The 27,362-nt window shown below is 44.9% G+C and overlaps 1 non-coding gene and 1 pseudogene across 1 annotated transcript; both read left to right on the forward strand.

Moving 5' to 3' along the window:
* The first annotated feature begins 17,899 nt into the window (after positions 1-17,899).
* Positions 17,900-27,362, forward strand: part of LOC135902707 (putative nuclease HARBI1) — a 118,788-nt pseudogene continuing 109,325 nt past the window's right edge.
* LOC135902773 (U2 spliceosomal RNA) lies at positions 25,009-25,198 on the forward strand. Its single transcript, XR_010564592.1, has one exon. It is a non-coding gene; the product is annotated as a U2 spliceosomal RNA (small nuclear RNA).

Consider the following 27,362-nt stretch of genomic DNA (forward strand, 5'->3'; position numbering starts at 1 on the left):
GCCGCCATTGTTGTTGTTGTAGCATAGGATATATCCTTCTACGATGGCGCGTACCCACTGCAGGGGATTGGTCCTGATTTTGATCGTATTAGGAAGATTCTGTTACTACAAAAATTGGTAGAAGTGTCAGCTAGAAGCAGATAAAAATGGTTTTTGAAGGATTTAGGAGAACCGCCGTGAAACAACTATGCATTCCTCCACGGCTGAGCAAACACCCTTGTGGTAGTTTCCAGAAGAGAAGTATCCAAGAGAAAGATAATTTAAAATGGAAAAATTTAAACCAAGTTGCCTGAACATTGGTTATAAAATGTTTTTTTTTCCTTAAAGAAGAAAAACGGCCGAAGGAAAAGAAAAACTGATCTTTGGTACTATCTTCTGCACAGATTGGGCACAGAGAGGAGATTGCCAGACCAGCCCTGTGACCATAACAATTTGATACTGGTGTTAGTAATTTTTGTGTCAAGACAACAGAAGGTGTCGATATTCTGCAAATTTAGCTATAGCTGGCTTCGAATAGCCTTGAGCAATTGCATATATCCTTAGGCTAGTTGTAGTTATGCAAGCTCATGTAGGAAGTAAAGTAGTACAAGGTCATTGAGGGCGGCTTTCGCGAAGCTGTCAGCTATTTCATTCATGTACAATCCCTCGTGATGAGGCACCCAAAGTAATCTAATTAAATTGATGAGGGCAGGCACCAGAAAATGAAGTGTACGTAAAAGGTTAGTACCACTATTTGTTGTGAACGATCAACATAAAGATAAAGACTCGGTTATTATGCCTACCGTCGATATTGATGAATTTAGTTTACGTAAGGCTAACACTACACCTAGAAATTCAGCCAGAAATACGGATAAGTAGTCCGCAATTCTGATTGAGAATGACCAGTCTAGAGAAGGAGCGAAAATGCCATTTCCAGAGTTTTCCTCACACTGTGAGGCATCTGTTGCAATGACCGTATTTATATCTAAACTCAATAAATGGTCTTGTAATAATCCATTTATTATATTATGAGAGAGAAGTTTTGCATTGTTTACATATTATCATCATAGATAATTTCTAGAATTTTCTCGCGCAGCACCAATAGTTGGCTCCTCTAAGATACGTGCATTTAAGGGATTAATCAAGGTGTTTGTACAAAGACCCCCTGTGGTCTATGAAACCGAGGCCCATGTAGTCGGAAGAATAATACAGGTTGGGAAATGAATATGTTTTTCAATCTTCTAATAGGGGTTTCGTACATATTTAAGAAAGCTTGTACCGTCAGCTAACAACATCTGCACAATGTTGAGGGCAACCTGACTTCTTGACGTAATACGTTATTTGCAACAGATTAAAGTAATCCGCAGCACAATCGCACGGCTTCCCACTCAAGCAGAACAAGGAAGCGTAAATTATAAGCTGGTGCACCAGAAAATGGTACACATCAAATTCTAAACGGGGCCGCACATACGTTCTATATATTATTACTGGTGGGTCTCTCCGTATCCCGAGCCGACTGTTGCATAGCTTACGTAGCATGCCAAGTGCTCTCACGTCTTTTTTAACTATATGGTCAATATGGCCAAACCAACTGAGGGAACCGTCATAGACTACACGTAAGTACTTCACCTCCACATGAGGTATAGTCTCGAGACGGTAGGATAGCGGTATGTTAACGGGATTATTAATAAGAAGAACGAATATCGGGCACTTTTTCAGGTTAAAAGAAAGACGAATCTTGTTTAACCAGGTTTTTATGGGGTTGAGGGAGTTCTGTAGTAGATAATATAGGCAGGGAGTGTTTATCACTGTCTGATACAAAGAAAGCAATATCGTCTTCGTGTAAATATGTTTGTACATCTGGATGCCGAGGAGTGGAACTCATTGGAACGTTAAATAATAATGGCGAAGTGACAGCTCCCTGAGGAACACCTTGTGATTATGTTTGCTCGAAAAAAAGCTTCTTAGAGAGCAGAAGACTTTCCTCCCATTTAAAAATTCCCATATCCACTTCATAAAATGCTTTGGAAACTCTAGATTTCGCAATATATTAAATACAGTTACGTAGTATAGACTATCGTAGACTTTTGATATGTATAGTGGCACGATAGCACCTATCTGCCTTTGACCATCCGTGCTAATCTGCCGTGCTGTGATATAGCGTGCTAATAATATTTTACTAATTCCAATTAAGCAAGGCAGATTGAACGTGGTGGTCTGAATCCAATTTGGCAGGAATTAAGCAAGTCTTTGTTCTCCACAAATCTAAGCATATGGGCATACAGGATTCTTTCAATTAATTGCGCCAAATTTGAGGGCAGTGCGATTGGTGTAATGTTATATGTATTGTATATCCATCCACATGATATTTAAGAATTGGGATTATTTTAGCAATTTTACATCCCGACGCAATCCATTAAAATCTAATTTACTTATTTATAATAGCTAAAGGTTGTTGTTCTTTTTCGCTTTCTTCCTTTGCGCACAAGAAGGTGTCTTAAACTATTTTTGCAGAGAGCCTGTCTGGCATGCTCCCCCTTGAGCTCATTTTGTGGCAATAATAAGACGATAGACCACTTTTTTTATGCGTGCCACCATTTCCCATGAGTAACAAAAAATATTTAAGAAACGCAATTTCGCTGTATTGGATTAAACTTTCCCACTGCACATAATCTGTATGTGGGAGCCTCCTCTCTAAAATATTGTCATGGGGATCCCTGTGCAGCTCTTCAGGACGATTTCAGGATGATTTCCTTACTAATTTCTAATCTTTGTGCTATTTCACTTATCTTTTGATCTAATAAAAGTCTCTCATTAGTGTTTCAGTTTAGATTTATCTCATTATCTTGCACTCACCGATTCTAGGCCCATTCCCCCGTAATCGGTATGAGTGATTCAGAAAGCCAAATAAGTGTGTTAAAGCTGTCTACATGCAACAGGTAGGTGCCGTCCTGATTAGGACTATAGAGAAAATCAGAATTCAACAGCCACTTCATAGCCGTTTAATGAAATAACATGCAACGTGTTGAGCACGAACAAAGGTTTCAGTATACTTGTGCAACTTTAAGCAGCTTTCAACTGTAGACAGTCAACGCATGCCCAATAGAGTAGTTCCTTTTTTTCCTTCCAACACTTTTCTTTAGAAAAGCCTACAAAATCGACTCCAAAATATCACTAAAGATGAATAATCTGCCCAGGTGGCCATCAATTGCAAGAAAAAGTACAGCAATCAATTCAATAGTTAAAGGGGCCCTGAACCAACCCTTGGGCTTGGTGAAATGAAATATACCGTGGGTAGCGTACGCTGTTGTGAAGATCTCAGCCAACTTTTGCTGTCATATGGGGTGCGGGAAGCTCGCATGCGGATCGCGAAGTCACCTTTCTCTCAAACACTCTCTTTTCAACAGAAGGCCCTGTCTTCACACTCTTCTTGACGTATATTTCGTCATCGGACACTTTATTTTTTCATTCCCTTAGACGGCAGCTATTGGCCGATAGCTAACGTCAAAATGCGGTCGCCTACATGCCGTAGATAGCGCGGCCGCCGCGGGCTGCCGCCACGAGTCCACTGGCACTGCGGCTCGCTGAGGACATCCGCATTTGGCTTATGCTTAGCAAAAGTCCCTTGATAATTTGGAAGTACCGCCACTGTTTGAACTCTGCCGCCGACGCGCGACCGGCTCGCCTCCTCCTCCTCGCCCCTTTCGCGTCCCCTCCGCGGGAAACCGTTTTGCGTCGTTTTTCTGCGCTATGTTTGTTTTCCCATTCGTTGCCTTTGGAGACGCGCAGATCTTGCGTTTTGCTTGTGTTTTTCTTTTTAATTGGCACCATTTTTCTCCTTCGCTCGGCTGGCTCGGCACAGCGAACGTGGCGCCCTGTGTTTCCTGCGGCGGTATGTCAGGGCTATGGTGTTGTATCACATATAAGTGAAAGGGACATGAAGATGTGTATGCAGTTTTTATGATATCACAACGAAAGCGTGACGCCTTGCGCAAGAAGCAGTGACAGCACAACAGTGGCCGAAAGAACTTTGTTCCAACAAAGAACAGTGTTCTTTGCGTGGTAAGGCGCCTTCTTTATTGCTCGTGTCAAAGCATCCCCTACTGCTGCATTTATTCAATTCTTCCGACCTGCTCATCAGCGTTTTTGCTGTGGCGCATTGTACGTTGCATAAAAATGCGGTTGTCCTCAGTATGCAGAGTATTCCGCTAGGACTCCATCACCTCGCACGTCGTCAACCGTTATTCAGTCGGAAATGCAGCGCTATATGTTCGATGCTTTCCGCTGTTAACAATTATGCGCGAAGGCATAGCCTATACTGATCACATTTTTCGTGATTGTTAGGATCCATTGCCTGTTTTTACTGAACATTGAAATAGCACGTTGTAGAGGAGCTTTCTTTCCAGCTTACTGGGATGTGTGCGTCAGTCACTTAGATACAATAAATCCAGGCCCTGAAAAAAATTATTGGCGCGTTTGCCCGTAGTATTGCGGGTGATGAGCGCTAGTTAGTCGACATTTAGCTTTTTTTTTAGTTCTTGAATTTGCTTTGAATTGGGCTGCCACGTACGCACATGTGGTTGGCCTTCATTATTTGGTATTCTTATGGATACAGGCATTGTGCCGGGAATGTTCACGGGATCACGCACGCTTCTCGCACGGAAATTTCGCAACCGTCCTATTCGGTTTAGAGACCACAACGCAAAAGCTACTTTCACATTGACAAGATAAACACATGGACACTCCATACACTATCGATTAATCCATTATAAGAAGGCACGCTGAATATAGTACCTGCGGTGCACATGCGTGCACAGGTAAGAAAAACAACGCCAAACACAGACGGATGTGCCAAAACAAATACTAGATCAGATGGACAAAGTAAAGCGCCATATCATGTGATAGGTAAAATATCTGGAGTATAAAACTTGCCTCAAAGGTCCTTTTTCATCCGTATGCCCCATTCATGTGGCTTTAAAAACACTATTTGCAACTATTAAGTCGAGCTATAGATTGAAAAATTGGGCTTCTTCATTCACAAATTCACATAATCTTCATTCGTAATGAAGACAGGTTGCTTTTGTAAACCATAAAATAAAGAAAATGAAAAATTGGAACGGCGCCATCTGTTGCCGACGATGGTACCTCTTGCATGTGGCGTCAGTACCTCCGATTCACAGAGAGCGGCCGCAACCCGTCACTACGCACGCCAGCGCTTTTCTCTGTTTAACGGCCGAGGCGACATGCCGGCTCCGGCAGCGGAGGCTCAAGTGACCATAACTGGTAAGCTGAACCCAAGCAGAGCCACGGAATGACTTACGCAAGCTGATCACCTACGCCCACCAAGCAGTACGCTCTGCATATAGAGCTAAATAAAGAGTCTACAAAATATATAACGGCATAGAGGATTGTCACGTGGAAGTGACGCCAAGTCTTCCGCTTTAGCGTGGGTGGTTCAAATCGAGAAGCAGCAGCGATACCTTCGACGGGAATTTCCTTTTCCTAAACAGAAAAATTTTATATGGGCATGCAGAAAGCGATGGTAGATTTCTAGATGAATATCCTGTTGATCTAGCTGGACTTGATACTTTCCTTTAGTGTACCTGTACCCATATCCAGCTTTTCGGAACACGTGCCAACTAGAGCCCCAAGTGGCCGAAGCACAAAGCTGGCGCGTTTTCAATGGAAGGAGTGGGTTTTTTGCGAATAAATAAAAGTGCAGGTCTATTACTGAAAAAGACAGGTGACGGACATATTCTAGAAGACAAACCGCACGATACATATGCAGTAATCATACTGAATTTTTGTTCCCAGAGCTGTTAAAGATTCAGATTACAACGACAGAAAGCTGAGCTAGCTGTTGAGGATTCATAATGCAAAGAATGGGTAAGGCGTGCAGGGACGAACATAAGAGAAGTGGATGACACGAACGCCACATGTTCCTGTCGTCCACTTCTCTTGTGTCCGTGTCTGCACGCCTTACCCCTTCTTTGCATTAAAGATTCAGAAATTGAACCTTATGGAAAAGACGAAAATCTGTACTGAATTTTCTTGACGGAAACTGTAGCTGCGACAAAACCGCGGCTGCTAACGTAATAGCCGCTACAGCGCATGTAGTCCCGAGACTCAGCTTTTGATTGGTGCCTCTCTCGACTATCTAGCATGATGTAACATTGTTGCCAAAAGCGATTTTTTAAGCAAAGTCGTGCAAATTCACGTGGTATCTCGATAAGCCCAAGCGTATCACTGCTGCAGCCACAGAAGCTGTGGCTGAGTGGTTTAATTGCGCACGCCTACCGTCCTGCGTCATGCTGGAAGCGGTTCAATACTGCGCTCCGAGATATCTTTTGAAGTCACATAGCACTTAGTTCCACATTCTCCCACCAAATGGCAGCAACACAAAACTCAAAATTGGATTTCGGATTTTCTTTTTAAGTGATTAAGTGATTAAGTTTTCTTTTTAAGTGATTTAAGAAATATTATATTTTCTATTTTCCCTTCCTGGAAGGTGACAATCTAGGTGATGCTAATTTGCTAACTCAACACTTTTATAATAAGATTTTATTCCTTGGACCACATAACAAGCATGCGCATGTCTTTGAGTTAAGTTTAAAAAATATATAAAATATATATCGTGCATTGTAGCATGTACAGGCGCCCAAATCTTTAACTGGCGTGCGCGAGCGGCGACTTTTCGGTGTGTCAGCGCCGTGTGACGGGGCGAGGCTGGAAACAGCCTGAAGGTGAGCGCATGCGGACAAAGCCCGCTCAGCTGGGCCAATCGTCTGGTAGGCTGTTTCCAGCCTCGCCCCGTCATACGGCGCTGACGCCCGGAAAAGGCCCCGCTCGCGCACGCCAGTTAAAGATTTGGGCGCCTGTACATACTCAGGAATCCTGGAGATTGCACCTTTACCATTTTGCGGAACTTCACGGCAATCCACATGCATAACTAAATTAGAAAAATTTTAGAAAAAATTTTTCCAATTGCGGCTTGCGTGCGTGCGTGCGTGCGTGCGTGCGCGAGTGAGCGAGCGAGCAATTTCCATGCTTACACCTACTCTCGGGGAGGATTGAGATATAGCTAGCTTAAACCCATATTTAAACCAACGAGGCACGAGCGAATGACACTGCATTCATAGCATTATCTCTTTCTGAAAGCGAAATCAACGTTAAAAAAAAAAAACAGCCCCTGAACCGCGTTATCACCTCCCCAGATTTTGGCAAAATGGCTCCGTCACCATCGGCACGGCTGCGTACGCCGCTGCCTAGATGTTCACCTTCTTTATCTTTCTTGCCTCGGCGGCAGTGCATTGTCAGCGACGCGCTAAATCTGCACCATCATTGCGTCATTTATCGCTTCTGCGACGTACACTTTCGGCGGCACACATTCACTGCTATATTTACAATAAAACTTTGAACTGTTTGCCTTCGAAAAACCAACATAAATAAAAATGGAAAGCGGACTGGCCGCAAGGAACATGCTAAGTGCTAAGTGCTAAAAGGCTAAGTGCGGTCAAGTTGACCTTACAGACGTGCTTTTTCTGGGCCAGTTACACCTTGAGAGAGCGTTTACTCGCAATATATTTGTTCGGATAGCTTTTATAGAAGCATGCTCAATCAAAATTTCTTCGCTCGGCTAGATAATCTCGACGACGGGCTCCAAACTACTCGTTTGCTTTAGCCACCTAACATCAATCATTGAAAAGTTAATTGATGTAGCTTCGTTAATTACTCACACAACTTCTCAACTTCCTCCGTATCTAGAGGTTACCAATCTGAACAATCTTATGATAAAATGATGTCAGCAATATTTGTATCAGTTTAATAGTTCATTTGGCGCAGGTAAAAGCAGTCGGCATATTTATGGTGCAGTACGCTTCTTATAAGGCAAGTGTAAAAGCTTGGACAGGTTTTCTTGGCACAAATCAAGTTCATGAACCTAAATGTATGTCCCCAACCGTGCACTTTTGCCTTTACAATGGACTATTCTACATTATACAGGAAGCACCTCAGCTCTACGATACATCACACAAAGTGTGCGAGAACGTTGTGCGCTCTCAAGATTAGATTTATGAGACTTGGTGGCATCAGGCTGGGTTTCCTGGCATCATCGGTAATCAAAACAGCTGCCTGGCAAAGCATTGGATACATTTTCAGTACTTTGTAACATATGGATCAGCGCGCACATGTACGTTAGAATGAAAAGTACTGAAATATTAAGATGAGGGTTTTGCTGCACACATTTTGGCTGTCTAATCTTAAGATATAAAGAAAAAACTCTGATTTTGTGATAATTAATGCTGACATACGTACAGTCACGTGAAATATGAGCTCCGACACAGTACCGGTGGTAGAACTGGCCCCTGGACTACAGGGCTACATTGAACCATGAAATGATCTTGTGATAAATACCAGTAATTGGAAAGTGTTTAGCTCTTGAATTTTTAGTATGTCGGCGCCGTTGTGCAGTCTTGGGTGCCCTTTCTACCACGAGCACTGCTTCAGCTAATATTCAAAGCAACTGTACACTTTTCTTTTGGGGGAGGGGGGGGAGGCTTGGGGGGTGAGTTTTCTTTAGCGTCTAACCACTTTTCCGAAGTTATGGGTTAGGTCAAGACGCGCCTGCATGTGATTCTAATAGCCAGTATGTTGTCACGGGTTCAATAGCGAAACAATGTTATCTTATCAGATTGCGCGCGTGAAGCGAATACTGGCGTACATTCTCATAACATTTGAGGACTCGAGATTGCGCCGCAATGTACTACGAGCATTTCATAATAATAATAATAATAATATTTGGGGTTTTACGTGCCAAAACCACTTTCTGATTATGAGGCACGCCGTAGTGGAGGACTCCGGAAATTTTGACCACCAGGGGTTCTTTAACGTTCACCTAAATCTAAGCACACGGGTGTTTTCGCATTTCGCCCCCATCGAAATGCTACGAGCATTTCAATCTGCTGAACCAATGCCTTGATCCTTAGATCAGATTCAGAGGAAGCACTACTGTGCGCGCCGCCATCGTTGTGCTTTGAGTGCTCTTTTCTTCCAGTCAAAGCTTGCCTTATAAGGAGTTAAATTCGTGACTCACTCTCTTAAAACTTCCTTGTTTGTCACATCACTACAACGTCATCGACAGTATAGACATGCTACATTTTCATTGAGTGAATACTGGGAAATGTGCTAGGACTTTATTTTGCGTCTGCGTTTACACATCTAACGCAATAATTTATTATCGCTAAGTTACTTTTCAAATCCCGAGGTTGTAAAAGACAGCAATATTATATTGAGAATAAAAGAGTTTTAAATGCTTATTAGTCAACTTTCACCTGATGAAGGGAAGGAAATTTTTAAAAATATATATCCTTATGATAATTAAAAGCATATCTGCTTGAAAACGTTTCACCGGAGTTCGCACTTTCCAAGCTGATACCGACTTGAAAGCAATTCGCATCGTGGGCTTATGACATATGTCCAACCGTCGAACAAATGGTTATTCAGAATGTTTCATTTCGAGAAGGCGTGCTACCCTCCTACCCTTCATTCCGGTTCACAACCGCGCATAAGACTAAAGTGTTGCGTAAACAGCGTCGTTAGCACGAGGTCGCGCGATCGAATCTCGGCCACGGCGGCCGCCTTTCGATGGGGGCGAAATGCGAAAACACCCGTGTACTTAGATTTCGGTGCACGTTAATGAACTCCAGGTGGTCCGAATTTCCGGAGTCCGCCACTACGGCGTGCCTTATAATCCGATTGTGGTTTTGGCACGTGCAGCCCCATAATTCTACCAACACTTCTCCCACGATCCGACGTGCCATGTGAGGCAATGACAATGCTCAACCTTCTCATAGGCTATAGACAATGGCACACAACGACACCCCAAGCAAACACGTCTCCCTGTATTTTCTGTGTACTATGCAGACAAACAGCAGTAGTACACTCAGGGTAACATCTATTATCAACTCACTACTCTCGTATTGCACCAAGCGCTGAAGAAATTAAGCATTCGCAGTCACCATCACAGCTAAATATTGTCAATCAAAGAAAAAAGCACAGAGAGCTTCGCTTACATACATTCCCACAGTGTGTGGGATAGGCATAATTTCCTAGACTGTGAAGTTATATATTTAAGGATCGCGCTCATTAATGGAATACTTACATTCTAAGTGGGGAAAAGTGGCTGTCATGTCTACGGTAAATTTGATTTCAACGGCTTCAATCCAATGGCCGTTGCGTGATTACCGACTTCCGTGGGAATGTAGTCGTCGAAATGGGCTACAATTGATAGAAGGAGGAAAAACATTTATTGTTCTCTAAATTCATGTAATTTTCGCGGTCTTCAGACGGCTTCTTCCATCTTCTGATGGCGTCTTCCGTCTTGTTCAGACAGGGTCGGTTCCCCTAGTCCAGGGCTCCGTTGACGACGGCTGTCCAGTGAGCTCGCCGGACTAACCAGTGAATTCCGGAAGTTGATGAAAGGCAAGAAGGCCGAAGCTTGCAGACGGCCTCGGGAAAATAACATAACTTTTTGAGCAGCATAGTCAGGGGGCCGTGCGATGGTTTCAATGTCTATCAAAAATCAAGCTTTCATTATGTCTGTGGCGACTGTCGTGCGTATACCGTGACTGTGCAGTAAAACCCGAAAAACTTCATCTGACAAGACAGACAGTCCGTCTTCAGGTCTCAAGTAAGAACGGAATCCAATTTGAGCAGGATGGTGATGTTTACCATGATGTTCAAGCCACCAGGAAACAAATGTGGCCAGCATCTTTTCAATGAGCTTGCATACAGTTGAAATTAGTGAAACTGGGCCTAAAGCCTGGAGGTTATTTGAAAAATTTCCTCGTTTCAGAATCGGAACAACTGAAGGCTTCCAATCAGGTGGAACGTTACTAGTCTCCAATACATTATGAATAACCTGATGAAGTGCGCGAAGAGCTGCTCCTTCCGTCTTCTAGAAAACCTCACAAGGAATACCATCCACACCATGTGTTCTTCGTTTCTATGAAGTTTCAATCGCCGCTAGTATTCCGGCCATGCTGAAAGGGCTGCATATTTCGGATGTGGCAGCTGGGTCTGACTCGTCAAGTTAAGGGCAGTTTATAGATGACGTGTGATCATACTTTGGGAAACATGATCTCGCAGCATGTTCTGAAAATTCATGTGGGGTACTCTGCATCGCTAACCTAACACTCGCTACAGGGTCAGGTTGGCTATGATTGCGTTTCATTGACCGGAACTTCCGCCAAAGTGCTCTGTTTCCAATTCCAGATCCAAGACTCTCGCACCGCTCATAACATAGTTCTAGAGAAATTTGCTTTTTGTGCCGACGGGCCTTCACCGCTATATGGTCAGGTACATCGGGATTCCTTGATGCATACACTTCTGCCTGACGTCGCCTTACCCAAAGTTGCAAAACAGTGAAATCCGGTTGAGGTTGTTAGTCATCAGCTGTGGTTACGAAAGCACAGTTCGCAATAGAGGATCAGAAAATGTGGTTGTAGGAGTTCATACTGGGCTTTTTCTTTCTATTTTTATTGTTTAACTTAAGTAGGACATTAGGCAGTATAAGAGCAATAACTTGGTGGCGCAACCCACCGCCCCGTTTCAAAGGGGACGCTCATAATATCCATCCATCCAGTAGCTTCACCTAGCTGAGATTGAGAGGTCTAGATGACTTTTTATTCGGCGAGGACGAAAGGACGGGCGGCGAGCCTTTCCTCTCTGAGTGTTGTTTTACGGAACACATTCACTTATGTTTAAGGGCCCTCGTGATTGGGCAGCGCTGCTGATACTTAGCCACCATAGTATTTCTTGCCCCAGCAAACATATATGTACAGCTATAGCCCGCCGTCCAGTATAGCGCGCCGTAAGAATAACCAGACGCGACGAGCGGATCATACGCGACTCGGGGCCTCTCGGTAAGCGCTGAAAACTTCTCCGCTTTCTTTTTATTTTTACGCACAAGTGTTAAGTGGCATTCAAATTCAGCGAAAATATATCGTGTACCTAGGCGCGCTCAAGACCGCGGGCATGCGCGAGATTCGGGAAACAAAAGGTTAGGGCCACCGAGAATTGACACTATGTCGTGCAACCTATGACGATCAGCAAAACCCACAAAGGGCGGACAAATCAGCAGATCTCTTAGGCATGTAGGGCCCTCTGGGCTGTACTTATCGGCTACAAGGTAGCCTAGCTGCCTGCGGGATTATCTTACTGAGCTATGCAGAATGCTCGGTTGTTGTAGCTGGAAGTTCAAATCTCCCTTCCCCCCCTTTTTTTCTTTTTTAACATTCTCCAGTGCACCACATTTGAAGGCTTGGAGTGACGCCTGACACCGGCGAAAGATGCCGAGAGCGAGTGGGGCTATCCTAATCCAGGTACAACCAAATTAGGAAGCCCCACTAAGCTTGAACAAAGAGACTCCTTCACCAGAACAGGAATTGGCCTCCCTGGTGCAGTATTCGGTCACAACCTCCCTGATGGTATCCTCAATTATTCTCACTCTCATGTTAATTACTTTAACGCTTATCTACTTTACGCACTTTACAGCAACTGATCTTTAGGCCCTTCTACAGCCAACTAACATCTACCTATCACAGTTCATTCTTTCATCTCATTGACAAATCATTAAAACCATATCGCCACTTCCATGGCGACCTATGACCATATGGTTTGATTAGCCGCGTGCTTGTTTTCCTAAGATCACGTGTTACCTGACGCCATCGGGCAAAAAAGAATGTTCCACATCCGCCCAACATGGCTCTGAGTGGCGCTGGCTGACACATCCAGGTAAATCCTTCAATAATTAAAGTAGCGCCATCTCCGCCGATTCCGCTTTTTTGTGCAGATACAAGGCATTACACTTTTCACGTGATGGACAGATTTCCCAGTGGTATTCGCCAAAGAATGGTTAGGCATTAAAGAAAGTGCGCAGTACTGCTCAAGGAAGAAAAACTGCGTTGATGTGGTGCACAATGAATGAGCGCATGACATAGCCGCAGTAATATCGCGTGATGTGAAAGCTTGGTAGTAAATGTACCGGGCTATCTAGAAACCTTCTAATCCCAACCTGCCTGCATATTGGACACAAAATACTCCGGCTCCGAAAAGCGGCGTTAATTGCCATTAATTGCATTTTTTAACTGTTACAGTCTTGCCAAGAGCGTCATTGCACCAAACGTTCAAGAGGAAGTTGTAAGCTCGATTTTGACAGTTGAACACCAGACTGCTAGTTCGTACAAGCAGCAGCAGTTCATTGACTTGTGGCTTGATGAGGGAGACCTTGAAGGCGCCGAAGGTTCTCATGATAGCAGCTCCCTGACTGTACCGGACCCCGCATACATTATTCACCGTAGTGACTCAAAACTTATTATGTGGCAGGCTTTGTCGCAAAGAAGTGTGTATTGAAAACAAAGTGTAGTGCATGCATGAACAAGCTTCTGCTGCCTGCTTCAGATGGAAAGTGCTTGCGACTTCGCTGGTCTTCTCTACCCTTCATTGAAGCTTTTCGTGTTTATCACTGAACTTGAATACATTTTCACTGGCTGCTTTAGCAAGAGTTAGCTACATCGAGACAGCATTACGGATGTGTTGGCAGTCATCAACAGGAGGAGCATTGGTGGTGTTCCTTGCTTGAACATTGCAAGGTATTAACCGCGAAGTTGTTCGGTTTTTTACGTCCTCACACGAATGCATTTCTACATCAAGGGTCTGAATAAGTCTTAGGATAAGAAACGAAGTGCACGGCAGCAACTGAAGTTAAGCCGATTATAAATGTATGCTGCCATTCTTGCGCCTATTCTAACGTACTGTGTTAATTTTTGAATTAATGTGTAAATAGGAAACTGTTTTTGAATAATGTGAATAAATAGCATGTGATTTTGTTCCCACGTCTGATGACCTCAAGATGGGAGAAATAGGAAACAAGATGTGTACAGTGTTGTACTTCTTCAATGCCACCCGTAAACCCGAGGTGGAGTGAGCTCCCAAACATTCGATTAGTGTCTTGGAAAAAGTAATTATATATTCTAAACTAGTCTATCTTGTCGCCTCTGCGACAAGTCATATCAGGGTAGCGGTGACTGCAATGTAGCAGCGGATAAAAGCTGGCAGAGAAAGAGTGATCGTGTAATCACTGCCTACTCAGTATACATGGAAGTGAGCTGCAGTTTTTAACATCTGGACATGTAAATATAAAGCCATGCTAAGATTTTTTTGATCGAATAGTGTTTTACACGTCAGCCCGGCCAGTTGCGTGCACGGAACTGCTGAAATAAAGGGATGGTACAGTCTGCACGTATTTAGTCATTTCACACAAAGAACCGAAAACGTGAGAAAAAGAATGGGTGTAAGGAAATATCATAGAATGTCTGATGGTTGCACGACAATGACCAGCCGGCTATTCATACGTTACACGCCTCCGAGCGTGCTCACAAGCAGATAGCGGTGCACGTAACTGTAATAGCTCCATCTGTGTATAGCACTGAAGTAAACAGCCAAGCTGTTTTAAATATACTTCAGGCACCTCCCGTTAACGAGTGCATCCGTGCGGAAGAGCTAACTATAGCTGAAGTACAGTAAACTCGATAAACAAGGCGCCCTGTTTTTGTTCCTAGCTACGGGACACGCCACCATTTCTGCGTTCTGTGTGCGTATATGGACATTTTTTTTTTTTTTTCCCCTTCCGAAGTACCGGCTAGCGAGTAAGAAACCTCATTCAGTGTAATGCTGTGCCGCTGGAGGCTGCAGTGCGGCCGCCGGCATTAGTCAAGAGTGGCCGACGCTAGAGTTACTGTAACTCTATATACAGTAGCTCTAGTCGACGCCAGCGCCGCCTCATGATTCCACGCTGAAAGGTCCGCTCCCAAGAAGCCGTTGCCGCCACTCACGGAGGAAGGGCGCCACTGTTCACTGCATTATGGTCGAGTGGACAGATCAGCGCTCTCTCGCTGAAGCGCTGCGGTGTGGAAAAATTTTGCGAGGGCGCTGCGAGCGATCTGGATTGGGGCAAAACACGCTTCGCGGCATATTCAACGTAATTTCGCTGCGGGCCCTAAGACCTATTGCACGCGTACGCTCTTATAATAGCGCTTTATTTTCACTGAAAGTTTATATTGGCACATTTTTGCTACATATACATATTTTAGGCATGGGTTATACAACACGACGTCTTCAATTTTGCTGTCATTGTCAAGTGCGTTATCTGCAAGCGAGCACGCGTTCGTTGCGCGGACGCTGGCGGACGCCCAGTTTTTCTCGCAGAAAGGCTGTGCAGTAGAATTTTTTATGGTTTTACTTGCTTTGGTGTGCCCGCAACTATTGTCGGCCGGCATAAATTGTAGTTTTAGCCAGGTAAACTGCTATTTCTAACGCTGTTTTCTAAAAGTAACAAGTTACTTTTGCCACAGAAGCCGCCTATCGGCGGCATGAAGCTACGTCAGCAAATTTCATTGACATCGTGTCATTTTACGCACGCATCTTGTTGGTGGAATATTGATCAGGGACAGTGACTAAGGAAAACAATATTGCCATGAAATAAACCAGGTTTATTAACTCCGTGGCGAGAATAGATGCAGATGACCAATTTGCATCAAATGCATTCTAGGTAAATCTAAGGCTATACATAGACATACACATCCACGTCATGTATGTAACAGAACAATTATCAAATATTCTAACTGCGCTGATTTAAAAAGTGAGAACTCCCTACCGGAATAAGCATGTTTCTTTTAAAAGAGGCACGTGCCATCCCTACGTGAACCAATCGACTTTCCGAGAACAGGAATCAAGGCAATTATTGGACGTTAAAATGACCAAGTGTTAGGGACAAGATATTGCCTATGTACTCATACTGAATCGGTGAGAACGGGAAGTATTTACCAAAGTAATATCCATGGTTTGTCTGGCGATCTCCTTCAACGTGGCAGCAGGCGAAATGAAGTAGAAATATATAGTCTAATCAAATGGTATTTGCCATTCAGTTCCTATTCGACTTCAGAATTCACTACTAAAAATTACTGAATAACCGTTTGCGTTCGAATGTAACGAATAACAGCACTTTTGAAATCTCGAAGGTGAGGGTTCGATGCAAGTGAGGACTCTTACTGCGAATGGTAGTGCTGCTGGAGAATCGTGGCTATTGCGCAGAGTCGCACCAGTTCCTGAGAGAATTAACGCACGTGTGCTAATCAGTTCTGCTGAGCAAGTTCCTAGCTGTCATTCAATATAAACGCCCCATTTTGGGGCAGTCTGTAAATCTGCAAGCTTGACTCAGGCAAGGAAAAATTTTTTTCGCAGTCTCACCATGTCTGCAAGACTGCAACCCATTAAAACTAGGTGCCCAATGTGGCACCACATTCATCTTCAACGAACACAGCAGATCTACAAATATCTCTAACTGTATATGATGCATACCGTTCCTTTTAATGCTTCGTTATTGTCCTTATGATAGTGCGCCGGATAACTGAAAGCAGCCGTTTATAATACAAACGCTGCTTAGTTGAGCGGATGTGCAATCATCAGACCAGTTCATCCCACTTGAAAACAAGCACAGTTCCAGTCGAAGATCAATAGCCTTCTACTGGGACCAGTTGAAACCAGCAAGAGACCACTAGCTTTTCAACTGGGACCACATCAGACCGGTTAACACCACTCGAAAACCATTAATTAGTACCACTTGAAAACCAGTAACAATATTTTCACCTGGGCGAAAACAGTTTTATATAGTTATATATGCTAATTTTTGGCCCGTAAGCCATGTGAGATTTTTTATGCAGTTCACGCTTAACAACAAAACAAAACTCAGTGCACTTCCACACAGTGAAGAAGGATGACCAGCGAAGTTGTGTATGTGGGCCGCTAAATGGCGAACTGTACCGCTGCCGCGGGTCGGCCCGGCATTGCACCATTTTCGGGATTTTTTTTTTCTAGACGTGAACACGATAGTGGGAAAAGTAGCCCTTAAAAGCTTCACTGTAAAAAAGAAAGAAAGAAAGAGAGGCGCGGTAGCTTATTAATTAGTGGCTGCATAGTGGATATGGCGTTGCGCGGCTAAACTCGAGCGGCACCCGAGGGCCGACCACAATAAAAGAACCCGCGCCAATTACTCCGCGTTCTATTACGCGAGGAAGACGGAGACATGAATGGAATGCTGCACTGCAGTTTTTTTATGCGAAGCATATTACGAGGGCTCAACCCAGCTCCTCAGGCGCGGCGGTGACCATGAAATCACGTGACACCGTGACGTCACGACAGAGGAGAACCGGCGCTCCAACTCCCGCCGTCGCTCGCGGCGTCGCGCCCCGCATCGGACGCGGTGCGCGTCGAGCAACGCAGCGTTCGGCGCGACAACGAAATGTGCGCCTGAGCAAGCGCCGCACGCCTGAGCCGACGCCGACGACACCGGCTTTTCTGCGACACGAGCTCCTTAACGCTGTCGCGTTAAAATAAAGGCTAGTATGCTTCGCATCCTGGGCTTAACCTTAGCTAAGCCACAGCCATTTTTCCTTTTTCGATAAGAATACTTCCCGTCAATCTTGGTGCAGGGCGCCGGATGGGGCCGGTATGTTTCATGTGTTTGAAGCGCAGGATGTTTACGTAAATTTTTTCCATCTGCATTTCGCAATACCTAATGATGAAAAAATATATGCGCAAAAATACACACGAGAGATACATGCTACTTGAAGGACAAGAAAAGTGTTTGTTCTCCAAAGGGAACCGTACAATAACATAGCAGACTGAAAGCCGACACTGCAGCCGCAATATACGCGCAGTCACCGAGCAGCATTAAAAATAAATAAAATGAAATATAGAAGAGAAAGAAAGGCATCTATTCCTAAGCGATAAACGCATGTCATATCTAATTATATACAAGATTTGAGCGGTCTGATCCCGAACAGCAGCGTGCGAAGCAATACGAAGGACCCCGCTGAGCCGAATCGCCAGTAGTTAGTAACGGCGCGACCTTGATGTGGCCCGCTCCACTTCGATCGCAGCGCCGCCACAGTATTTTTCGTCATCGCGCGGCTCACTGCAAAGCATGTGCCGCCGCAGCCGGTCTCACCACTCCATCGTGTTTTAATACTCTTCTTGAACTTCGAAAAGCGTGGTATGCATCCAGCATGGACGAATGCACCCGTCTTTGTCGCAGCATGTGAAACAGCCTTTTGGCTCAGTTCGTATGTGGCCGTGCATGTGGGCCTGACGAAGTCGAACTTGTCGTCAATCGCTCGCGTGCGTATTCGTATGTTATTTGTGAAAGTAAATCAGATATATAGAAGATGGTGCGAACAAAAGGTGTGATCGAGTGTGCCATGGCATCCACTGTGCATGCCGTCGGATCAAGTACCGTACAGCGGGAACTACAAAATCCGGAGCAACCTGGCCGATGACGCTCAACAATGCCTCAGGAGCGACATCGCATCTCTCCGCACAGGTATGGTTTTACAGCAAAATTGTTTAAGGAAGTACCACATCATTTCTCGTGCATACGGTGGTTGAAAGCCGACGGCGACGCGCGCCTGCGTCGAAGCCGCGGCGTGGCATCCAGCAACGGACACTTGAACGGCCACACTGAAACGCGAACACGGCTAGCGTAGCAGTGCGGCCACCAGCATCGGTGAGAACTCGCAGCCAGGCGCGGCGTCGGTGAGGAATACTAGCAGCCAGCAGCGTGTTGTGACAAATTTAACAACTAGTAAAGACAAGAAAAGCAACCTATAACCTCAATTTTGAGCTTAAACTATCCAGTGACACCATGACAGGTCCGTGCCTGTCGAAGACATCATCAATGACAGATTCAGTGTGTCCGGGTTCATAACGTGGCCCATGTTTTCTCATTTCAAGTTTCTAAGCTTTGTTTTGTGCTGCAACATACCTCTTTGTGTACTTGCTTGCAATAGTATGGTGGGAGCATGAGAAACAGTGTGCCCATCTGCAGCTGCCATTGTATCAATCCCCGGCCTTTTACATCTACTGAAGAAGCTTGTCAGAGGAACGAGCTCTCACAAATTCTACCAGTACATAAAATCCCTCAGTAAAAGAATATTATTGCAAGGAAGCTAGTTCAGGTTCATTGTGACCCTTAACATGCATTCTTACTTTCGCAGTTTAGCATTTTCCAGTTCCTCATGTTCTGTGTGGGGCCACTTTTTATAGCTTAACATACTTTCTTGAAAGGGGCTTCTGAAAAAATGTTCTGTATACATCACTTTTATCTGTGGCTGTAGAGGCATATTCACAAGGAGCGGCTTTATGCACTTGTGCACACCAATTCAGCAAGATCCTGGTGGTGTTGAACGTTAGAGCAGTAGAGGCCTGACTCTGAAACAGCTGGAACAGCCGCTCTTAGAAGAGTCTTCAGGGGCTTCTGAAGCAGTGGTTTCTATTCAAGAGCCGTTTGAACAAAGCATCGCAGGGTCTCAAGACATGAAGCAGTTTATCGGAAGGGTATCTTCGGTCCTGGTGCCAAATCAGCTGCTGCAGTGGTTGCTTGGTCAATGGCTTCGATGTCACTGCACAGTAGCTTTCACAATCCATATGCTCCCTAACAACACGGGCAATATAGCCAGCTGCATAGACAATTGCAGACAGCTGCAGTGTTGGAAAACTTGGTTTACTCGGCAGCTTTAGGCACTTCATCACATTGGCAGCTACTATAGAAAGTTCAGCTGAGCCCTCACATGCTTGTGTACTTGCAGGGAAAACTGCTTTGCTTGGTCCAGTTTCTTCAGTGCGGACAACATTGCTGTCTTGCGATGTAATGCCCGTCTTCAGAACTTTTTCTAGTCCAGAGATAGCAGCTCGGACATCAAGCTGGTCATTAAAGCCTACTGATCGCCTCAGTGTCCCAAAAAGTGATTCGATAAGATCACTACTGAACTTTCTTGTTAATACAAAATGGAACTTTTCTGTCAAGAGCAGGTAGTGAATACAATACACAGTAGAGTATGTTGTGAGCAGGAGTGCTTCATAGGTACCTGCTGTCAAGAGTCCACGAGATGTCGCATCCTCTTTCAGTTCCTCTATGTACATAGGAAATATAACTTCAAGCCACTCAAGGTGATCATCATTTGGGTCATCATAATGCCTGACATCAGGAAAGTGTTGCAGGACATGTTGCACTGTGTTACTGGTGTCATGCAATAGAAACCACCAATACATGTTTCTCATGAACACTATCGTCGGTCCTGCAAGAGCAAAAGAAGGGTGGCAGCTGTGGCCGTCTTGCTCCTTTAGAACATCCAGTGAAGATGTAACATCCGAGGATAACACTTCCCTTCGGACGTTCATCTTTTCGACATTATTCGGGTACATGTGTTTCCTGCTTAGATTTCGCACTGGCTTGACAAGCCAGGTTTTATGCATTTCGTATAGCCTTTTGAGGTATGTAGAAGATACCTCACCAGCCTTGCCGTGGTCACGTGAAAGAAATTGGGATCAAAGATTCTTGGTTATGTGACAGTAATCAAAACTTAGAAAAATGAGCCTCTCGGGATCGCATGGATGTTGAATTCTATAAGTCAAAAATCTACCACAGAGCTCTTTCATAGTACTTACATAGACTTCACGATTGTCTGTCACTATGCGTGCTATTTTGAACACAGTTTCTTCAACTTTTGACATTACATAAACAAGCAACTTCGACAACTGGGACCCATTGAGACCTTTTGTAAAAAAAAAATATGAAACTGGAATTCTGTAAGCTGTGCACAGCCCATTGATGACAAAGCAAAGCATGGAGTTCGCCAGCACGTCATTGCCAGATTCGTTCACTATGCCCATGTCAACTTGGCCGACAAACTGGTCTTTTTGCTTGTTGTACTGAAGTTTGGGCTTTATCCGCATCTCATCAACTATCAATGAACAAGTCCTAGACTGAGGTGCATCAAGCGTTTCTACTTCGGCTTTAAGTCTGGCTTGCACTAAGCTGTTGACGCCCGTCTCCCCAGAACTGCTTCCTATGTAGTTCTGAAGAGTGCTTCTGCTTGGTAGTTTGAGCAGCAGCTCCCTCCTTGGATGCTCATAGGCTTCTGTAGACAGGTGGCACAGTATGACGCAGCGTTGCACATCTTCAGTCTATTTAGTCCCATAAGAACACCGCCGAAATATACTTCTACCTGTTCGCGAATGTACTCTTGGTCACCAAAATGGCAGTCATTTTTCATTTTCTCAAGTTCCTTTTCGTAGCCATCAACTGTATGTCGAAGCCATTCTATCTGTTTTTTCAAGTCTCTTTGGGCTTCCACTTTGCCCCTTCTGTCGCAGGCAGGCTAAACGCTTCTACATCTACCTGGGTCGCTTGATGGGAGACCCCTGCATCACTGCAAACTGGAGCTTCACCGAATCCCCTTTCAATTTCCGCCACGGCTTGTTGCTCCTTTTCTGGAAGAGAATTAGTTTCATCTAATGTTCGTGACGGGCTGACCACCTGATGGTTGTCCTCTGGCGTTTCTTCAGCACCGATGTTTCCCTGGCATCTTTTTCGCTTTCTTGCCGGCTCATTCTCTTTACCTTGAGCAAGCTTAAAGGATCTCTTCTGGATGCTCTCAGTAGCCCTCTCCTTCAGTGGCTGTGGCCTCATGTACGAAGCATATTTGGGAAACAAGGAGGGCACGCAAGAAGTTTCAACTCGAAGCTCTCGGGTGGTAGTTTCTGACCAATCGAGGTAGTGCATCGAAGGGAAAAACTGGCCTGTTGCATAAACTTCTGTATCCAGCTGCGCGATGCCTTGAATTGGTTTGGCGCCAAACACTCGTCTCGTGCAAGTTCACGTGCTTTGCACTGAAGCATTTCAATGCTGACACCAAGAAGCCAGGAGCGTTGTTCACCAACGACGTCCGCAAGACGACGCACCAAATCAGGGAAGTGGTCTTTCTTGGGCCCACGGAAACCTTTTCTATGACTGTTGCAATTGAACAACTCCTGGTGGTGCTTCCTCCATCCCCTTATCGTCGATTTGTTGATGTCCAGGCTTCTTGTGGCTGCTGAGTTACCGACTTTTTCTGCAAGTAGAATAGCGTTGTGTTTGAAGCCAGCGGTATACTGAGTGCTAGAGCACGCCATTTGGGATGTAGGCACATTAAGCAGGCAGGAACAGACCAACGCGTTGGAAGCGCTGAACAGACAATGCGGCTATGCACTGCCTGAGGAGTCGGTGGCATAGGTCACGTGGTACTATCGTGGGAACAAGTGCCCAGGACTCGCCGCCAGTGGCCCAAACGGATCGCTACGTCACTAGGATCACCTAGTGGTGAGAAAAAGATGCATTCATTTTGCGCACCAAGGGGTGCTCGTCATAGAATCACCTAGTGGTGAGAAAAAGGCGTGTCTATTTCGCGCGCCAATTGTTCGACACTCGCGCGCGCGTTTGGTCCCTCCAAGTTGACTCATCGCTGGCACGCTCTCGTTGGTGTCGTTTGCTCTGCTTTTTTCGCATTTGCACCGTATTCGCGACTTGCCCTGGCCGTGGCTCGCGTATTGGTTTACCGCTGAATTTGGAGCATGCGACTTTGAAGGAGCAGGTCAATCGACACGCATGTAAATGGGGCACATTAAGTGAGCTTAATAATTAGTGTTTGGTGCCTTGTTAGCAATCTTATACTTAGTATTCGAATGTAATGCGGGGGGTGACTTTTCGCTTCTATTTTTGGTAAAAAAACTTGCGTTACATTCGAGTAAATATTGTATCTTGCAGCTTTTTGTCAGCAAGCAATATGAAATATATTGGCCACATTTGTTGAAACACTTTGCGATATTCACCGCTTTTACCTGATCCCAAGTCATCACCAAAAAATGTATGGTGTCAAGAAGATAGATTCTCAAGTCTGTGTCCTTTCGAGCTATCTTGGCCAAGAGCCAATGGACCAGCAAGCTACAGAAGTGAAACTTCATATTTCTTATGATTCGTGTGTCCAGGCGCTGCAGTTGGCTGGTGGTGTTTAGTGGCAGAAAAACAAATTTCACATTATGCAGCCACTCAACATCAACCAGATGTGCCGCACAGTTGTCAATAAATAGAAGAATTTTTCTTTCTTTTAATGCGCATCTTGGAATTGAGTGCAGTGAGAAACTCTGAAAAGAAGGTGCCTGTCATCCAGGCCTTCTTGTTCACCTTGTACATGACTGGAAGATTTGTGGCATGTGCGAAACAGCGTTGTTTCCAGCACTTGCCAAGAACGGTGAGGTTGAGCTTCTTGCTTCCATCTGCATTCCAGCAAAATAAAACTGACTCTTTCTTTGCTTTTTTTGCTGCCTTAGCATGTCTCGCCCTTCATGCTGGGACTTTTTTCGGGCTGCATGTTGATGAAAACACCTGCCTCGTCTGCATTGAAGATGTCCTGCGGTTGGTACTGTGAAATCAGCGTGGGTAATGTAACCGTTCTGAGACGATACCTGCGTCAGTATTTTTCGCTTTGCCGAACACTATTTTGTACGACAATCCATGTCGTGCCTTAAATTGGTGAAACCAGCCGCCAGACGCTTGAAAGTCTTTAATGCCCAAGGAGGGCGCTATGTTAGCTTTCTCGCGTAGGACTGACTCGTCGATGTTCACTTCTGCCGCTCTGACTTCCTTAAACCATGCAAGCAGGATTTCCTCCATTTGCGCATGTTTCGCACCTCGTGTTTGTTTCACACTGGGGTCGAAAACTTGCAGCTTCTTTTGAAGTTCCTCTCATTGACCGACGATAGTGTTGAGCATTGACACTGGTAAACCGAGCTCCCTGTCAAGTCCGCGTGCTTCCTCTTCGGGTTCTCTTCGAACTTGCATACAATTTCTAGTTTTTCTTTTAAACTGAGTGCCTTACGTTTCCTCCACATTGTCACAAACCTGGCAGCACTGCCATGCACAGCAGCAAGGCGCCAAGAGAACAGAAAAACAGCGCAGGAAGCACGGATGGCATGGAGCATCGCGAAAAGTCGGGAAGGGAAGTCGCTGTCTGCCGAGAGCACTGCGCACCTTCTTCCTTGATTATGATGCGTTTCGCTAGAAGGCGCGCTGCATCGCCTGGTGCCTCACCATTTGAAGCAGCGTCTGTGCCTTGCAGCGATCTTGTTGCCGCAGAACTGACGCTGCCGTGGCCTCATTGGCTCTGCAACGTACAGATCGTGGCTTGTTGGAATGCGGTTTGAACTAGTATACCGAAGAATAAACGTAGGATTTCTAGAAATATCAGTCAAGATGCACTTTTGTGGTCGTATTAACCAAATTTGGGCAAAAATGTGATCGTAATAAATGCATGAAAATGCATTATTTGCCAGGGATGTTGGCCGAGAATAAAAAGAAAAATGTATTTGGCCGAAAGACATAGTATGCAGAATTGTATCAACGAGATTCCACCGTAGATAAATTTGAAGTTGTAGTTAAGAGCCAGTTGTAACAGCATCAAGTGTGTTTTCTTGTGGAAGATTTCAGTGGCTGTTGCAGTAATGTAAGCACTCATACCATATTGTAAAACAGATACCGTAGGCTTCACAGCTCTAGCTCCCACGTTGTCGCCACGAAGTCTTGCTGTTCCTTCCCTTTTTTTCCTCTGACATGCATGTGTTTGTGTCACCTCCTCTTGGCTCACCTTCTTCACGTCTTTATGGTTTGTGCAATGGCCACAAGTTCACAGCACTGAGTCCACAGATTGCAACGTACACAACAAAGATGAAAAAATTCAGTGCTCTTCCGTCCTGTGAAGAAGGATGGCCAGCAAAGCTCTAATGTGTAATAACTGTATTGATTGAACAAAGACACGTAAACATAACTTCGTTGTTGTTCATATCTTTTAGTTCTTTTACTTTGTCACCATGGTGACCATTGCTTTGTGGTCACTGTGATATAATGCAGTTGGTTGCACTTGCACACTGTCCACGTTCTTGCCCAGTGTCAGATTGATACATGACCGGTGAGGCGTGGCCAGCACATTCATTTCAGTGTGACACCTTACTCCAAACCTTTCCAACATAAAGGAGATTAACCACTTTCTATCGTTTCAACAAAATTTCACCATAAAACGAGTTTTGCAAATAGAGGGCGGTGCGAACGTAGACATGGTCGACGCTGGTCAAAGTGTAGTATCTGTTCTTATCAGCTTAATATCTGATACGGTTTGTATTTGGACCTAAGATATTAAACTTATTTTTGCAAGTTGGCAAAGTACTTAAAGCTTGCTTCACCTTTGCCATATTACTACTATCTTTGGGATTGGCTCACTGGAGAGAAATTTTTGATCTACACAGCTTGATAGACGCACGCAATTTTTTCCAGAACCTAGCCATGTACAGCTTCGGTGTAAAGAAAATAAACAAAACCATGATGTCCATTTACCACAACAGCATATACAGTCGAACCCACTTATAACAATATTAAAATTCCATGAAAATTCCATTGTTGTAACCGATAATTGTAACCGGGTTGCATAAAAAAAATAAAATTGGAGGATGGCGTAGCTGGCCCAAGAAAACAATAATGGCAGGGAGGCCAGCTCTCCTTCCTACCACTTTCCTCCATCTGACATCTGATTGTGTTGACTCATTTAACTGTTTAACTCTGCTTCCTGCGCGCTCCGATGGCATGTTGTTGACAAGCCGCGGCTGTCTGCGTTCAAGAATGGCACTGCTATAACCACTGCAAAAGGGCTCATGTGCGGCAAGTGACATATGAGCTTGGTGGAGGCATGGCTTCGGTGGCCCTAAAAGGCACCTTTTACAAAATGCGGGAAAGTTGCTGCAGCAGCATCTCGACTTGAGAAATCCAGAAAAAACGCTGAGGCGAGATTGCCACAAGCATCTCGCCACATACTTTCCACTGGCTTACACGAGAAAACCGCATGTCTGTCAGCCTTGCTTGCTTTACACAAAGCTTGCTGACATCCTTTTCCGAGGCATCCAGATGCTCCATGTAGTGAAGCGGAAGGCCCTTTGCGAAAACAAGCCCATGAGGGACTGAATCATCTACAGGATCTCCCACGAGGACAATGTTGAGGGAGCCTGCCCTACCACGACAGCGCTGCCATCGTGGCCAGCACTGTCGCTGTCCGATGCAAGCATGTTCACGACGATTGCCTCATCAGTTAGGAGCACTTAGTTTCCAAATCTATAGCCGTGCGCTTTTTCACCTGCAATGAATGTCGTGCATTGCCGGTGATCAATGGGTGGATCAGCCATTTTCTGTTTCGGCGGTGAGTCAAGTGAGGCTGAGAAACCACGTGGCCGGGAACGATTTCGACATAACCAGCAAAAACAAATGTGAGCGATTAAGGTGTTTGCAGAAGTGCACTGAATGAGGAGCCAGTGAGCAACATGCGAGCAGCACAGTTTGCACGGTCCATTCATGTTTAAAGGGCAGCATGGCGTAGAGCTATGGGCGCAGCCCATTCGTGTTCAGATGGGTGGAAGGGCGACAGGAGACAGGCGCGCAGAGAAGGCTGGAAAATGAGCGCCCGGCGGCTGTTGGAGCAGCGAGCTATCGTGCCGCGGCTCGAATTTCTCGTCTTTCTTTTTTTCTTTTCCAGGCTTTTGCATTTTGCTACCTTTCAATTTGGACACCCAGCAGCCAGACGTCATTGTTATAACCAATAATGCGGCCTCTAATCGGTGTAGTAAGCGAGTTATTTCACCATAGAAAACATACAAACATTGACGGTGCAGGAGCTTCTCGTTGTTATAACCGATATATTGTTAAAACCAGTATCGTTATAAGTGGGTTCGACTGTACTAAAGGAAGTATTTACCATCGAACAGCTGATGAGGCCACTAAAATTAAGTGGAATGTAGAGCAAAGGAGATTGTTTTATTGAAGTAGTATTAGCTCTTGCCAGTTTGTGTTGCGCTAAGCATAGCAATATGTGTTTGCTCAACATTGAATCGTGTCATCTTTGCAGGTGCGCTTACTAAAGTTTGTCATCAGGCACTATTGGTGCACACAAGTTAGCTAGCCCGCATGCAACCTTGAATAGCTCATTGACATAAGGCTGCATTTCGCAGGACAGAGTTCAATTGAAGAAGTGAAATATCTCAGCTCATTGGATTGCTTGTTCTACGTCAACCTGTACCCTAGTAATGTCAGCTGTCTTAAGCGCATCATTGCGGTCAAACTGGCAGCCCTTCTTAGCAAAACGTGGCTGAATAATGGCAATAGCGCAAACATTGCAGAAGTCATCAATGAAAAAAACCCTGTCAACCATAATGTCGTTAGTGAATGACTTAAACTTCTCCAATATTCCGCACTCGGCTGTAATGGCGTTCTCTGAGGCTTGTCCACCAAATGCTTCACTTATAAAACTTATTGCGCCGGCTGGGCTTACACATAAGAAATTTTACAGTGTAAGCTGCCTTGTAGTGTGAATATGTCGGTAGCTGACATTTCACACACTGAGACCTTTCGACTGGAATTT

This window comes from Dermacentor albipictus, chromosome 2 (genome assembly GCF_038994185.2).
Source record: "Dermacentor albipictus isolate Rhodes 1998 colony chromosome 2, USDA_Dalb.pri_finalv2, whole genome shotgun sequence".
Classification (NCBI taxonomy): domain Eukaryota; kingdom Metazoa; phylum Arthropoda; class Arachnida; order Ixodida; family Ixodidae; genus Dermacentor; species Dermacentor albipictus.